The sequence below is a fragment of the Pollicipes pollicipes genome, unplaced genomic scaffold (assembly GCF_011947565.3).
Source record: "Pollicipes pollicipes isolate AB1234 unplaced genomic scaffold, Ppol_2.1 Scaffold_6138;HRSCAF=7277_pilon_pilon_pilon, whole genome shotgun sequence".
Taxonomy (NCBI): Eukaryota; Metazoa; Arthropoda; class Thecostraca; order Pollicipedomorpha; family Pollicipedidae; genus Pollicipes; species Pollicipes pollicipes.
Window position 1 is genome coordinate 18533751 of NW_023596818.1, and position 16615 is coordinate 18550365.

The following is a 16615-nucleotide window of genomic DNA, read 5'->3' on the forward strand; positions in this document are numbered from 1 at the left end:
CTCTCTCTCTCTTCTCTCTCTCTCTCTCTCTCTCTCTCTCTCTCTCTCTCTCTCTCTCTCTCTCTCTCTCTCTCTCTGCTCTCTCTCTCGCCTCCTCTCCCCCTTTATTCTCCTGAATACCCCTCTCCAGGAGTCCCTGCCTCTTATCAGGAATCTCTCCGTCCCTGAAGAACCTCTCTCTATTCTCACCCCATCCCGGATCGATCACCGTGCCACGGGCCATGCGGCGGCCGGCGCCACCAAGTCAATCTCGTCGACCATGCGTCATCCGGCCAGCATCTCCGCGAGGGGGAGGTCCGTCCGTTCATGTCACGTGCCGGTGCGTCGGCCGTTATGGGCGCGTATCGTTCCGTTCGATGCCATCTATCAGGAGCGCGCGGAAATGATGGAGTGAGGCTGAAGCGGCGGCCGGGGTCCGCCGCGCCGAGCCGGCGGCGTCGGAGCGAGCGCGGCCAGACCGAGAGGGAAAACACTGAAAATACGGCAGGAAAAACGGACGCCCACCGTCTGACTCCCAGGAAATGTCGGCAGGAAACTGCGAGCAATGCGTCTCGGGCTCGGCAACGGCGTCTCGAAAAGGAGCCACACTGAATATGGGAGAGGCGGCGTGGTCGGCGCCAGCGCCAGCCGAATGGCAGCCGACTGCACCCGCGCCATGTCGTTCGACGAGGTAATTACAGACGGAAGCCGGCGCAAATGGCGTCGGTCGCCGCTGCCGAGCCAGTCGACTTTTTGTTGGATTATCAGGTGTCGGAGCGGGTGGGGCGCCGGCGGCGGCGAACCACGCCAGCGCCGGTCCAGCTGGGACTGCGCATTCGTGGCGTCCGAAGGTCTCGACTTCGTGTCTGGCCGGGCGCTCGGCGGTGGTGTCGACCGAGATGCGGACTGGGATCGCCTGCGGAGACGGAACGTGAAGAGGGTAGACATGTAGGACCGGCAAACCGGGGGTTCAAATTAGGCACTTGAGGGGTGATGGTATACTGGCTAGGACGCTTGGGTCTGGACCTGTTGGTCTCAGGCTTGCGTCTCTGCCACGTCAATACCGCATCCCACATGATGCCTAATAAAAGCATGTTTCGAAATGACCCTGGCAGTGGGTGAGACGTAGGACCCCAGTCGTTATCAAATCAGGCACCTTAATAAACGGTGAGGGGACGTTCAGCAAACTGTCAACATGGCGGAAGACGATTTGTCTTCACGACCAAAGCAGTTGCAGCTTTATGGCGGTCCCTAGACTGTCATGAGATGGTGCATGGAATACGTGTCAATACTAGTAGTCCTTTAAGTCCTTGTTCAAAATCTGATGGCACATTTTGTTCTCAGCACGTGTGAATGAGTACGATTATGAATGAGTACGATGTGAATGAGTACGATGTGAATGAGTACGATTACCTATATGTGTTCACTAAGGCCTGAACAAGCATAGGGAAAGTCCTGAGTTTTTCTCCCGTGTACAAAGGGTGCGTGGACGAAGCATTCCCGATCGTCCACATGGGTCGTCATTTTCGATCGTCCACTCTTAGCATGACCTTTAGTGTGCCTCGCCGAGCTATGGAGAAATCGTGGAAGTCCGGCCGTGGTCAGCCACCGACCCCGTACAATAACGCCGCCCGTGTGGAGCGGCTCGACCTTTAGCCGCTGGTCGGCGCCAGCCGCCTCGAGGAGCCCCTGGAGAGGCCACTGAGTACGAGTAGCGAGCCGCCAGATGGAGCTGGGCGCGCCATCACCCGTACTCGGCATCGATATCGAGCCGCGGGGCCCAGGCGTTCCGTCCCCGCCTTTGCCACATCCTCCTGCCGAAGGCTCACCGACCCGGGTGCGCCAGTGACGTAGTCGAAACGGCGCGCCAGACCGCTCCCCACCCACGGCCCGGGCCACCGGCCTCCCGTCTCCTCCGCCCCACGGCCGTGGCGCCGAGTGGCCGACCCCGGCGGCCGGCCGGCGCACAAGCGTCGCTCGCTCGCAGCTCCGCCCCACGGCCGCGGCGCCGAGTGACCGACCCCGGCGGCCGGCCGACGCACGAGCGTCGCTTGCTCGCCGCTCCGCCCCGCTCGACAGTCGTCGTAAGCGGGCAGTTGGCGCGCGGACGAGCCGGATATGCCGGCAGAGGAGCCGGCTAAGCCGCCGCCGGAGCCCAGTTAGAGCGGCGCTGAGCAGCCCGAGAGCCCCCGGCGCCGGCTAACGGCCGACACGCCGTGTGACAACGGCAGAGCCGGCGCCCGCCGCATGCAAGCAACCGCTTAGAGACGTGCGAGCCGATTTGGCGTCGTTTGAGATGGCCTCGTGACAACAAACTGGCGGGAGCAGAGTGTGTTTTTAAAAAGTGGCCGTGTTCTACCGCGCTAGCACATGTGGTAGTGTCGCGCGCATTATTGGAAGCATGTGGAAGGAAGGTTCTTCACATGTGAGCGGGTATGCACGCCTGGAGTCTTGAGTACGCACAGATTAGGAAAGCACTCTTAGATATGATGAGCAGACGCATCACTAGAAGCGACGTCAATGGCGCATGTCGCTTGCCGATTCTGGCCAATGGTATTAGTAAGTAATATGAAGCATGCTTTCACGCAACGTACATAGGTATAAGGTCTTTATTTGCCGGATATTTATTGAAGGCTATGTGAATTCAATGAGGGTAATGTGAGAAAATTCATGCAATGGTCACATTAAGTGAACAAGTTAAAGTAAGACGCATAGAAAATTTTTTAAAAAATGAAACGGCTTAGTGCTTTGAAGCATATGCGTACATTTAAATACATAAATGCAAAATTATGTTGGTATAAAGCCAAACAACAGCGTCTTTTTCTTCTAAAGAGCAATTACCCCCACCGCCACCGACTGCACAGAGGTGTGTAAGGTAATAATGATTTACCTTTCTAGAATGGAGCTTCAGCTCACTGCAGTGCACTTGCTCTCGGCCTCAGTGAGCTACCTCAAGCAAAGCACGTTCCCAAACACCGGCCGTCGCGCCCCCCCCCCCCCCCCCCCCCCACGTCATCGGTCACGGGGAGCGTACCAGCTCGCCGGGCGGCACATATTGCACCCCTTGTCAACACGAACGCGTCCAGAAGAGCTGCCCTCCCATGGCTGTAACAGGCCGTGTCTGGCGACGTGGGAGGGCTGAGAGGGGGGGGGGGGGACGGCAGGCGCTTCTGGCGCTGGAGGAGTTCTCTGCTGATGCAATTTGAACATTGCACTCAGACTCGCAGGGTGTCTGGGCTTAAGCCTGGAAAGGCCCGCTAGACAGCAGACACGGGGAGCCGAGTGCGATGTGTGCTCTCCTTCGGGCATCCTCAAGACACAGTGTTGACGGCGGGCACACGCTGGGGCAACTGAGGCGTGCAAACGTTTAGATCACCAACAAACACTCAGACGAAGCTGGAAATGACCTCCAAACTGGTGCATTGATATAGAGCTTGTGATTCCACAGAGCGCTGCTGGTCTCTCATGATCAGATGGGGGAGTTGCAGTTGGGGGTAGGGGGGGGGGGGGCGCCACAGGCTTGTGGGCGGCCTGTTTGAGACATCCACATTTTAAGACTACTGAGGAAAAACGCGTCGTCCACGTTTCGTCCCACGGCGGCCGCAGACATATAGCACGTTAGCCGCTGTTGGGAAAGAGCTTAAACAGTGTTCCGCTAGCCCTAGTATAAGAAGATTGCCGGTTGTCTAGCAAGGCAGTTGATGCATCTTACATGACACGTCAACGTCATTACTGACTCATAACCCCTGGCCCGATGCAACGTCTTTTTTCAAACTCATCGCACGCTTTCATAGATGTACAGGTATTAAATAACCTACCACTACTTTATGAGATTTCATTGCTGTGCGTATCCTCACGTTTCGTACACGGCTGATACTGCATGGTTGTCTACAGTGTGATATTGACATCCTATTGGAATAGTGGGGCGGCACGCCAGACCCGGCTCTGGACGAGCGGCGGTCGCAGAATATTTGAGGCGCGTATCGAGACCCTCGGGTGTGATGCTCTCTGTCAAAGATGGACGGGAAGGATTGGCCATGGACAGTCTTGTTTGGACGTTGTATGATAGGAAAAGGTTTCGAAATGTCATTTGAACGTGATCTGCAGCGTTAAAAATGTCCTGTGGGACACATCATTTAGGAAAGGAGTCTGCGTGCATGCCAATTCAATGTCACTGCAGCGCATATTCTAAGCTACATTTTGGAGATATCAGCATATTACTTAAGCTAATATCCGAGCAAATTTGGCGTCAAGACACCCGAGTAGCGTTTTGTTGTAGGTCTCATATTTTGTTGTAGAACAGCATTTGTTGCTGCAGGTTGTAGGTTGTGGGCCTCACAACGTTTTGTTGTAGAACTGCGGCACATCAGGCGCAAGGATGGCAATGTGGTACGCAAAAATTCATGGATGAGACGCAGCATGCGGCGGCCCCGGGAATCGGCATGGTTGAGCTGGTCCCACGCACTGAGAAGCGTGTCATAGGTGGCATTTACAGCTTACAATTGCAGCTTACAATTTTGCTTGGTAACCGGTTGCTGTCGTAAAGCCCGAACAAAGCACTCAGAACGGAGATTTGTCGGTTTGAACGCCTGAAGCTGCCTAAATCATGAATTATCCATGAAGCCAGATCATGCAGGCTTATCTCAATCGGAGAGGGTGCACATTTGTCAACACTCATCGAAGCCTACTAGGTGCAGAAATGTTTATGTGTTGGTACAGGAAACTATCAATGTCATCAAAATGTCAGTATGTGGCAACGAAAATGATTTTGGACGTCTTATAACATGAGTTTTCTGCAGGCAAGAAAACTAATTTCGCCTCCATTTGCCGGAAACACAACATCCGTATTTCACGTGACAGAACGGCGGACAAGGAAACACAGTTCCACAAAATCGGACTGATACACGCTTCTTTCCAAATAACGAACAAAAGATTCTTTGAATTCAGCCCAGCGGAGGCAGGTGCACGCCACCGGCACACAAGACACGCCAAGCGATGCTGCGTGTACGCCCTGCATCAGTCCAATTTCCGCCACGCCGCTCGTCCTCGGCCGGCATAGGACGGCGTCCGCAGCCCACTCCCTGGGGGCGGCGAGTCCCGCCGCCGCACGCAACAGGGGCCGGCGCTTCATGTTTACAAGGCGGCCGATTCATGGAACGGCCCGGGACGAACACAAAGTGTCCTGGGGGAGGGGGGGGGGCGGCGCGACAGCTGAGCCGGTCTCGCTGTCCCTTCCGCCCCGCGACCCGACGGCTACCGGCGATGACTGTGACTCACCGGACCAATTACCAGGGCATCGACCGGTGCACGCGGCGGCGCGGCACCCTCCCCTCGACTCCGCCGCCCCTCCCCGAGCGGCCGCCCCTCCCCCCCCCCCCAGGCAGGGGCCGCAGCAGTAGCGTTTTAGAGCCTTTTAAGGCCCGTTGGCCCGCGGCGCGCCAGGGGCGAGCACCACTCTCCAGCCTCAGTCGCCGTACAAATAGATGGGTGGCGGTTACGAGTGGACGCCCACTGGGCGCCGCGCATGTCGTGGTTATCGCGCGGCTGAAAAACCGACGTCGCGGGGATGGAGTGCTTAGCGCGGGGCGAAAAGGCGTAGAAGTCAATGAAACGCGTTAAGAGGCATTCTGTGTTCCATCGATAACACGGTTAACGGTCATTTTTTAACCATAAAATATAGCCTATCACGAATCAATTTCGGAAACTGCAACAGCCTTATGATCATAATTCAGAGAAAATCAGTTCCTGCGAGCTATTGTTTCTGCAGCCGTGCTGCGAGCTGTGCGTGTCAGGTTTTAGTGAAAAAAACAGCTGGGCGGAAACTCGCTCCATGCGCGAGCGAAACTTAGTCCGGGCTCTCCTCCCGTGTGCGGTGCTCCGGTCGCGCCGTTCAACCCTCGACCCAACGCTCCATTGCCGATAGGCGGATCAGAGTGTCAGCTGACGGCCATGAAGGGAAAGGGGGGGGGGGGCTTATCACTGAAGCTGCAGCCCAGTCACCCAGCCCCTCCCCTGTCCCGGCGCAGCCAAACGGTCCGATGGCAGGGCAGGGAGGGGAGGGCGCTGGTGGCTCCGCTCCTCGCCGCTGTCGTCACATCCGGCAGATAAACTCGACGTGGCGTGTCCCCCCTCCGGATTTAGCAGCGAGATGGCCGACTGCCGACGAGTCGAGTCGTCGAGGCGCGTGTCCCCCCCCCCCTCCCCGCAGCCCCGCTGGAGGCGGGATGGCAGACTGTTGAAGCCGCGACGATACGACCCACTGGGCGCCGAGCGTATGGCGGTGGCGCCACGTCCACCGTGCTCTTCAGCAATCACCGGGGGCCGCCGATGCGGGGCAAGTCTAGCAAAATGCATCAAGATGGATGACAAGCAACAAGACAGCTATGCAAGTATGTTGGGAGTGACTGTTATCTGTGACTCACCATCTGCCTGAGCCTGAGCTTCACCCGCCGCTCAAGAATGGCTCAAGCGCCATCGAACGGTGCACAAGGAGACACCATGTAAAATATTCCGCACGATTGCATTCAAAAACGGACGAAAGGACAAGTAATAGGAGACTTTCGACTAGCGCGCAAACTAGGGGAATTGTATCTACATATAATAATGATACTTAATAGTCATATATGTCTGCATGTACATGATAATGCATCTTTAAGTGCATAGAACGCAGCGCGCTGGTCGCCTCGGCTATGCTTGGTGCGGGAGTCAGCTGTAGGCGAGCCGCGCTCTTGGGTGCTGTCCAGCGCCGCTGTGTTGTCAACATCACTTTCTCTAACTTCCGAACGCATTGCTCGCTTCCAGCCGGCAGATCTTTCAACGCGGCAGTTCTGACAGCAACCAATAGGTGCGCTCAAAAGGTGGATGTGCGGTCCAATCGGGCGATATCGTTGGCATGGCGCACAATTTATCCTTCAGGTCCCCTAGTTATATGAAAGGTGCCAAGGAAAAGACCGGCTGCCCGGGCTACCTGATGAATGGTGTGCACAGATCTGGTGGCGCACCAGAGGCCGTTTTACTTCACACATCTTTGCTGGAAACACAGCCGACGTTTGTTCACTCTTTTACACACACATTATGCAAGTGGTTTGTATGTTCGTTAGAAGTATGGAGAACGAAACCTAATAGAACGTATATGTGCGGACCTTCAAAATCCCAGGCACGCAAAATGTTTGCCTTGCGCGGCGCTGGCGTGGGGCAACAGCCAATGATTGGAGGTTTGGTGCAATGGGCTTCAGCCACCCATATGTTAAAAGACAATGTCGATCAAATGGAGTTCAGAATTACTATCAATGCTCATTAACAAGTCCTGCTGTAATCTGGAAAGGCGATTGAACGTAGTCTAATAAGGTCAGGTGTTATCGTTTGGCTCATGAAAACACAGTAATTCTGTTTAGCTGGCAGCTTTGACCAAATTAGGAGTTTTCTATACCTTTGAGGAGTTTGAGTTAGCCCAAGGGGACTAAAATGTGATCAAGGACCTACTGCGGTTGTGTACGGAGATATGACAGAAAAACCTTAATTTTGATATACGTTTATGTAAAAACCCTGAAACTGAATATTAAAACCATAGAACTTCCAATGATTGCGAGAAGGTCTACGTCTGGACATGGCTAGAGAATGCCGACAAAACACGGCGCATGGAAGCGGCAAAAGCAGGCGTGTTTCAATAGGAGAGCGATAATAAACGCCTATTTTAATGGCAGTCGGTGAGATCCTTACCACACCTACCAATAAGCCAACCATGCCACATTATTGACTCGTGCCTCTGGTCCTACAATAACGTGGCGGCGTTACGGCGCCTCTGTGGGCCATATAAGTAACACTAGAAGTGACACCAGTACCATTTGCAATTGTCCGCATCTCCAAGTTCGATGCTGGTCTCTGAATGACATTGCAAAGACATGTGATAGTCTCGCCAATGTTCGCTCGGCCATTTGCCATTGGAGAGCGGCATGTTGCCACACATCTCGACGCAAAAGCAAGCATGGTCGGCGGCAGCGCCCATTCTCGTGCGGGGACAGCAGTCCCCACCCGGTCGGCTGAGGCTGCACCGGCGCGCCCAGCCGCCATGGCAGCCAGCGCAAGAGAGCGAGCAACATGACTGTGGACCGGGTTACCGTGGCATCAGACACTGCCTTCAATGGCACCTGATCCGCATCCAGCCCATGAGCTCGTTCAGTCTCCTTTTGTGAACGTGGGATTTATCTCAACCGCCGGGTGAGAAAAGATTGCCCATGACAAAATGGATGCAGTATGTTAGTATGTAAGTACAGTATGTTAGATCTGTGTACGATGTTTCAAGGCCGAGAGGTCTTGAAACACCGTACCCGAAGACCTGAGATTCTCTGGTAAGAATGGGAGCATCGGCGGCTCGGATCGTCATTTTAGGTCACCTCTCTTTGTAGTGTTTATAGCTTTACCGCGAACGCCCGTGGCTATCGCGATGACGCTTGCTATGAAACGCCGTGAAATGCGTTATTGTGTGGAACACGATGGACCAATAACATTTTCCAGACAAGCGTGTGCAATTTTCCGTGCCCACCTCCATCCGTCTCCGGCGTGAAAGCCGTTGGTGCATTGCTGGCTAAACCCTTTGTAATGACCAAGACGGCCTTAAACTTCATGAGCCATGAACCAGCCGTGAGGCAATAGCCTTTCTCATAGAACGAAATGGCGTGTGACTATGAGGGAAAACGGTTTATGGGGCGACTGTAGAGTGATATGGAAGCTATCACAGAACAAATGACCGAACTTTTCAGCTAGACGGAGTACTGGAACTGATTCCACAAGAATTGTTGCTCTCTGCGGGAAATATCACAAAAGTGTCTCAACATTCGCAGCAACCAAGGCTGTCTTTAAGTTCCCAACGTCCAGACTTACGATTCACGATGGATATCTTCGTACAATTATATCGCTCATCGAAATTTTGCACTTATTCATAAGTCGTGGACATCTCGGTGGCTAATGTCTGAACCAGCACGAGATGGAGATGTTCGTCTTAGCTACAACTCAACGGTCTGCACGGCGCTGAAAGTGACGCACCACACGTATGTGCTGCTGGTAGTCAGTCTGGTAACACCTCCATGTCACAGCGTCGTTAGGTCAACGCTTTTTGCAACAGAAAAGTCTAACTCAACCTCATTCACCCACACAGTTTTCTTAAGCGCAACTGTAACCAAAACTTTCCCCCGTCGTGCCATCCCTATGCTCCAGGCGACACCAAGCTGCGGCGGGCGGCGGCCGCCCGACGCCGTAACAGCCGGCGGGCGGCACCGGCGGCGGCCGTCGCCGGGCGTCACGGTCCGGCGTCAGCGGCTACTCACGCTCCTGGCTGGGCTCGGCGTCGCAGCCGGATGGGCCGAGCAGCACCGCGGCGAGCAGGGCGGTCCAGGCGACATGCCAGCCGAGCGGCCGACGCTCCATGTCCGCCGGCGCCTCACCGCCACACCGGCTGTCGGCGCCCACCGCCGTCGCGCGCCCCCCGCCGCCATCGACTGACGCCGCCGCCGCCGATATCGGCTTTATCGACCGGTCGCGCGGCCCGCCGCCGGCCGCGCGCAGCGCCGCCGCGGCCGAGACGCGAAGCTCACGCGCGACGGTGGCGCTGCCCCGCGGGAAGGCGTGTGGTGGCGTGTGGGTGCTGTCGGCGCGCAGCGGCCGGCGCGTTCGACGTAAGGAAGGCAGATGTGGTCTGAGCCGCACAGACCACTCGTGCAGCGTCTTTTTAAAGTATGCATGCAGCCAAGCTGTAGGTGGAACCACGGATATCCGGTGCAGGCAGGCCACGCTGAATACACCGATATCACACGGCCGGGGTCAGCGACCCGGCCCTTAAAAGATCAGAACGGGGGCTCATTTACATGACAATCCCCGGGGTACGTGCCCTCTTATCAAATTTATTGCATTCATCCCCAGCGGGAGCTGATCCCCCTGTGGGTTGGTGGAAAAAAAAAATCCATGCACGTGGTTTGAAGCATTTGACAATGGGGCTCCCCGCCCACCGGCAGCCCAGCTGGGGAACGGCCCAACTACCCCCGGGAGATGTCGCCGCGAGGGATGCCACGGTGCCAAGGGTCGCCAAGGGTCGCCACGGTGCCATACGGGACGAACAAAGTCTCCCACACTGCCAGGCGTCACCGGGGAGCATGTATGCAGCCGGGTTGTAAGTGGAGCCACGGACATCCGGCGCAGGCAGGCTAGGCTGAATACAACGACATCGCACAGCCGGGTCAGGTGCAGGTGTCGCCCTTCCCGTCTTGACCGTGGTTCAGCGCCGTCACCCCTTGACTCCTTGAGCCACCGCGCGCAGCCGCTGGCTACGTGGGCCTGGTGTCGGTATTCCCGCGCCGGTCTTTTGAAGCAGTGCGAAGTGCCCAATACTGCCGAGTTAGTCAACCGAGCTCGGACTTGCTCAATGTATAGCTGTTGCTGTTCCTGTGCGTGTTCGCGTGCGTGTCTGTGCCGTTGCATGTTTTGTTTAACATGGTGTGCCTAAATGAAAATCGATCATGGGAATATTGCGATATATACGTCATCATTGGTAGACGGCATACCTCCAAGCTTCTTGATCAGTGGCCCTGCTCCAGTCAATGGGCTAATGTTCCGGCAGTATGGATAAATGTATACGGTCGATGAGACGGCGAGATGCTGGCGAGAGAGGCGGCCCGAGCACAACTCCGGAGGTCGACCCAAACGCCTTGTACAGCATCTTCGCGCAGATGGGAAGTCAACAGCGGCTGCTGTGGTGACTGCCAGAGCTGAAACAACTACACCATCACTTCTACCCCGAGTATGTTCTGAAAATTCTTAGTTTAACCAGTGTCGTTTGAAAACTTGCATTCTGCTGGTCTTAATATGAGTACCTCAGATTCCTGCGGCGATGGCGTCCCTCTGTACGTCATAAAACGTTGTTTTACGTACTCTGTTACATAACTCTCACCATCGTGAACATAAATCTGAAAGCCGGTTGAGATCCTGACGCTTGGAAACTATATTCAATTAAGCGCATTTACAAGTCGACAGGACCTCTATCTGAGCCTTCCAACTTTAGACCGATCTCGATTGCTAAAATAGTTGAAGGAGATGTTCAAGAACAACTGTATAGCTTTCTCAATACACCTCTTTACCCAGTCAGAACACGGATTTTGTAACCACCACCCAACCGAAACAGTATTGACGACCGTAAGTGAAACTGTACTACGTGCTATGCATAGAGGCAGAATATGAGTGCTTGTGCCACTGGATTTGTCCAAATGTTTTATGAGGCGAATTACGGTGGGCCTCTTGGAAAGCTATTTCTTCATGGTGTTGACCCTCGCTGGTTAAGGATTACCTTCGCAGCCACAGGCAAAAAAATGATATTCGCCTGTTAACGGCCCAGACTTTTAAAATGACGACCACTTGAAAATCCTATAGGGGTGTACCGGGGCAGCGCCCTTGGCTTCTTAAGGAGCCGAGTGCGACGCTAACAGTAGTTATACTTTTTCAGATTACATCAGCCTCCATGTGGAGGATGGCGTCCATGAATCCAACGCGTGGACAATATGCAACTCATCATTAACTGGTAGAGAGATAGAGCTGACTGAACTTACAGCGAAAATGGAACGACCAGTCTACACACTGTACCAATGGCTTGAGCAACATGCTATCAAAACTGAATGTTAGCACAACCCATCTTATCGCCATCGGCACTCAGCAAATGATGCGGTACGTGCCGCTAGACTCAGTCCACGTCGGAGACAGCGTGATTGTGTAGAGCAGCACACTTAACACGCGCCCGGGTGGCCGGTTGGATACCCTTTGCTCTGGTTGGGGGTCAGTGTGACCTCCTGAGATCTCAGGGACTAAGAGATCTAGATACATTAAATTCACAGGACGTGTTAGCCTATACGTGAACTCACTTAGGTCAAAGTTTGATGTTATCTGGTCATGACCTTCGGGTAAAATAAAGGCAAACAAGGTTAAATTCCAGATAGACCTCCAAAGTTGTCCCAGAGCCTAGATACCTGCTTTAAGCAAAAAGTATCATGCTCATTTAAGATCAGTGACCCTGTTTGAACTTTTGAAGGTCATGGTGACCAAAATGATACGAGACCACTTCGGGTTTTGTACGTGAATAAGAGACAAAGATTATGCTGGGCAGAATGCTCCCAAAAGCATAATATTGACCTGGCTCATTTTGGGTCAGTGACCTATTGCGACCTCTAGTAAGTCCATGGAAAATATATAATGCGGCTCCTGCCCTCAATCAATTCGAAATGAGTACTACAAACTACATCATACAGCAAGCCCTAGAGTAATGTTTGTTTGACCTTGACCTGGCATTCAAACCTGACCCTAGGTCAATGAAATTTGTTCATTCAGTTGTTGTGTCGCCTAATAAAGCACCTCAAAGATGCATGTTTTTTTGGACACTCTGTTGTTGCACCAGATTGAATGATTTGCTAGAAATTGCCTTCGCTGAATCCCTGGCCTGATTTGATCTGCCGTAGGTCAGCGACCTTACAAGGAGCATCTAAATTTGTTGTACCAAGCGATCCGCTACTCAATCGCCCATAGGTAGTGAACTTACCTATGGGCAGCCGTGCTCAGTTATTATATACATATATATATATATATATATATATATATATATATATATATATATATATATATATATATGTATATATATTAAATAGTTCAGCCGTTTCGTTCAGAAGCCATTCCGGCAAAATCTTCCGGGGTCAATTTAACCCACCCCCCACCCCCACCCGAGCGCGTGTTAACTTTGTGTTGACGTTCGACCGATCGCTCACTTTCTCGACGCACATTGCCAGCATGAAAGTAGGCTGCAACGGGTTGATTGTGGCCCTGTCTCATATAAGGCGTAGTTTTCCCGGTGAAAATATAGACACCATAGCAAAGAGTTTGGTCATCTCCAGAGCGCGCCACTGCAGATCTGTGTAAGGCAGCGCAAACCAGTCCAGCTGGAAACAGGTGCAGTCAGTTCTAAATGTTTACGCGAGAGGCATGTCGGGTCACCGGGAGTTCGACCATACTTCCCACCCGAAAAATGAAATCCCAGCCCTGAAGGTGAATGGCTGGTGTGTTACCACAACGTAAACCGTCTTCATAAGATCATCATAACGGGACACTGGCAGTGGCAAAGATACTTATAATATACAAATATACATCATCAGCACTGGCAAATATACTCAGCACAAACATCGACACGACAGAAAGACGCACCCGCCAGCCACACGACATTGGGCTGCCCGCAGCGCGTCAGAACAGTGACAAACGGCAGTTTATTTATCGGGCTCCGGTCGACTACAACTTCCTGCCACACCATGTGAGGGCTCTTAACCACTCATGTTTTGCCAACTCAGTTAAGCGAGAGTACCTACATGCCATCGGAAAGTGAGCACGTGTTTTTTATGAATATAAGATGTGTATGCCTTTTGTTGAATGAATGAGTGTTTCCGTACCCAAGAACGTTTTAAGACATGATACAGCACAGTCATAGCCAAGCGTGTAGTTGATCGACTTATGGAATGCATGATACGTTGGAATGTGCTGCAACGTGAATGCATGCATACATACAATCATAATGCGTCGGTTTGCCGACCGGGCAGCGCGCGGCAGGTTGTGTAAAGTAGGGCTCAAGTAACGTTCAAAATGGCACCGATGTGATGGCTGTCCAGCCCGATGGGATGCCGTTTGACTGACATTTTAGCGCCTTTGATTCAAACGCTAGACATGCCTGTTTAGTCATGACTAAACATAACCGATGACTCGCAAAGAAGTGATATGCATTTTCTCAAATGGTATGCGAATGGCCGAATCACATGGGCAAGACATCCTCTATGTATCCGGCACCCCACACCACTTTCGGGAATAGGTAGTGAACTTTCTGCTCCAGACCTCGGTACATTTTAATATCCGCTCTTAGGTCAATTCCACGCAATAACAGTTAGATGCTCAGTTAAGTCAGTTAAGTTATTGTCAGTTAAGATGCTCACTTATGTGCATTTTCTAATGATTTAGGCCACTCTCCTTGATTGCTGAACTCATATATAAGAATAATTTCAGGCGATTGCCCTCTGTATATTTAATGACAGATGACGTCAAATAAGCTACCTGGGGGATGTGGTTGGTCTAAACATGTCGGCTAAAACGAGAATGAACTGAAGTATTTTCGACAGTGCATCGTTTTATGGTCTTCTTGTGGTCTCCATACTTCCTTCGTCTAACAATGTCACCTCTTGACCTTCCAAGAGCATGAGGTCAACATAGCTCACTGATCCAACTTGGTCTCAAGCTCTGGCTCCCAGTAATATCCTTTCTAGCAGCGTATTTTGTCGATTTTACCGCTTTCTTTTCAATAACATCGTGTCATCCCTTGTGAGTGACTTTCACCCCAAATATCTTTATTGTTACTAGCCTTACTCAGTCTAGAGGTCTGCATTTTTTAATCATTGGACAGCGGTAACGATTTTTGAAGGCTTCATTTTGTCTTTTACCCCATACTCTTATTTGCACACCTCTAACTGGTAATGATAAACCTAATCAGCCGTATAAGGATAGGATTACCAAGCAGCGGCAGACACTGTCTCGGAAGCGCAAGGATTCTGCTGAATGAGACGTCAAGTGCTTTAACTCAGAAATGAAAACGAACGCTTGCGTCAAGGGGGAGAATGTGCGATTTCTTGAAACTAATTTGATGTGAAGTGAGACAAGACTTTTGTCAGGGTGACGGGGCCGAGAACACGCATCAGAGAGTAGTGCTAGTGTCAGTTAAGATGCTCACTTATGTGCATTTTCTAATGATTTAGGCCACTCTCCTTGATTGCTGAACTCATATATAAGAAAACACTAACTGAGAGCCAACGATTACAGGAGATTGTGTTTGGTTAACACGCGTTCGGGTGGGGGTCAGTTGGACATCCTCCGAAGGTTTTTCCAGAATGGTTTCCGAACGGCGCGGTGTAGCCCCGCCAAATTTTGCATAGCTGTAGACCATTGAATAGCGGATCGTCCGGCACCAAAAAATGTTTATATAGGTTGAAAGTCGCTGACCAGGGGTGTCAATTTTTGTAAATTACTGTGAGGGGCCGAACCAAGGGCCTGACATCCCACCCCTTCCCCCCCCCCCACACCACCCATATTTTTTCACCGGACTTGGCCCATTTTATTTTGATCAAAGCAATATATGTTTTTAATTTGTGTACAGTTTACAAAAGTATTTAACTTAAGCAGTAGAGAATGCATGCAGGATTGGACCCAGGGAACAGGCACTGGACGCACGCGTCTATTCTGATCGGCACGTGAAGACACCCTTTTAGAAGCCACCTTAGGGCGCCGATGGCGCTCTTCTTTGGCGGTCACGGAAGGATGCACGCATTTTGATTGTGGGGCACGGGGACGGGGTTAGCCATGAAGGACTCAAGTCGTTCCCATATTCCAGAGCTTTTCACTTTAACCTCACAAAACATTGCGCGTCTTATGACGATAGGTATGTGAAGTTCATTGCATCGTTTGTTTGCTCAGCTGTTACGGTTTGTATCTTTTGCTGAGAGTAACCATGACTTTTTGTTATGAAGTGGTACGAGACACCACTACGCAGAAAGATCAAAGCAGATAGTCCTTGTTATGTTTGTGTTATGATCATCCGGTCATCAGCCCATGGATTCAGCGAAATCGATTTCGGGGGAATTGTTCAATCTGATGTAACGACGAAGTGACAGAGTGACGAAGAGATATATCTGACATCTCTGAGATACTTTCTTAGGCAGCACAATTGAATGAACAAATTCCATTGATCTACGGTCAGGTATGGAGGTCGGACCAAGGTCAAAACTAACCCTCTTTATTACTATGGGACCTGCCATATCGGGTAGTTTCTTGTGCTTATTTCGAATATATTGATAACAGGAACCGCAATATACATCTTTCATGTACTTCTTAAAGGCCAGAATAGGTCACTGACCAAAAAATGAACCAGGTCGACATTTCGGTTTTAGAAACATACTGCGTAGCGTAATCTTTGTCGCTTTTTCAAGCATAAAACTCGAAACAGTCTTCAACGATTTTGGGCTCATGACCTTCGAAAGGTCATACAAGGTCACTAACCTTAAATGAGCACGTGACCTTTTGCTTAGAACGGGCATCTAGGTTCCGAGGCACTTTGGAAACTATACCGGAGTTTGACCTTGTTTGACCTTATTTAGCCCAAGGGTCATGGCTTAGGAATTAGAAGCTTGATCTAAGTAAGTTTACGTACAGGCCAACACCTCCTGTGAATTTGGTGTGTGTGTCTGTGCTTTCTTAGTTCCTAAGATCTCAGGGGGTCAAATTGACCCCCACCCGAGCGGTTATTGTACCGGCCACCCGGGCGCGTGTTAACCGGGCTCATCAGGCCAAATGATGCGCTGTCTATCTTTCGATAAGTCAAATTAAAAGCTGCGCAAATCGAAGCGAAATTAAGCCAAACATGAAGCAGGCACAGCCCGAATCGTATTACGGTGTGATTCGCCTAGTCAAAATATGTGTATTTGATGATGGGCAAAGTTGACGCACTTGGATTGACTTGCATATTTTACGGGAGAATGAACTTTGTCCATGGTCTGACCCTACGAGAATAAACAGATTTTAAGAA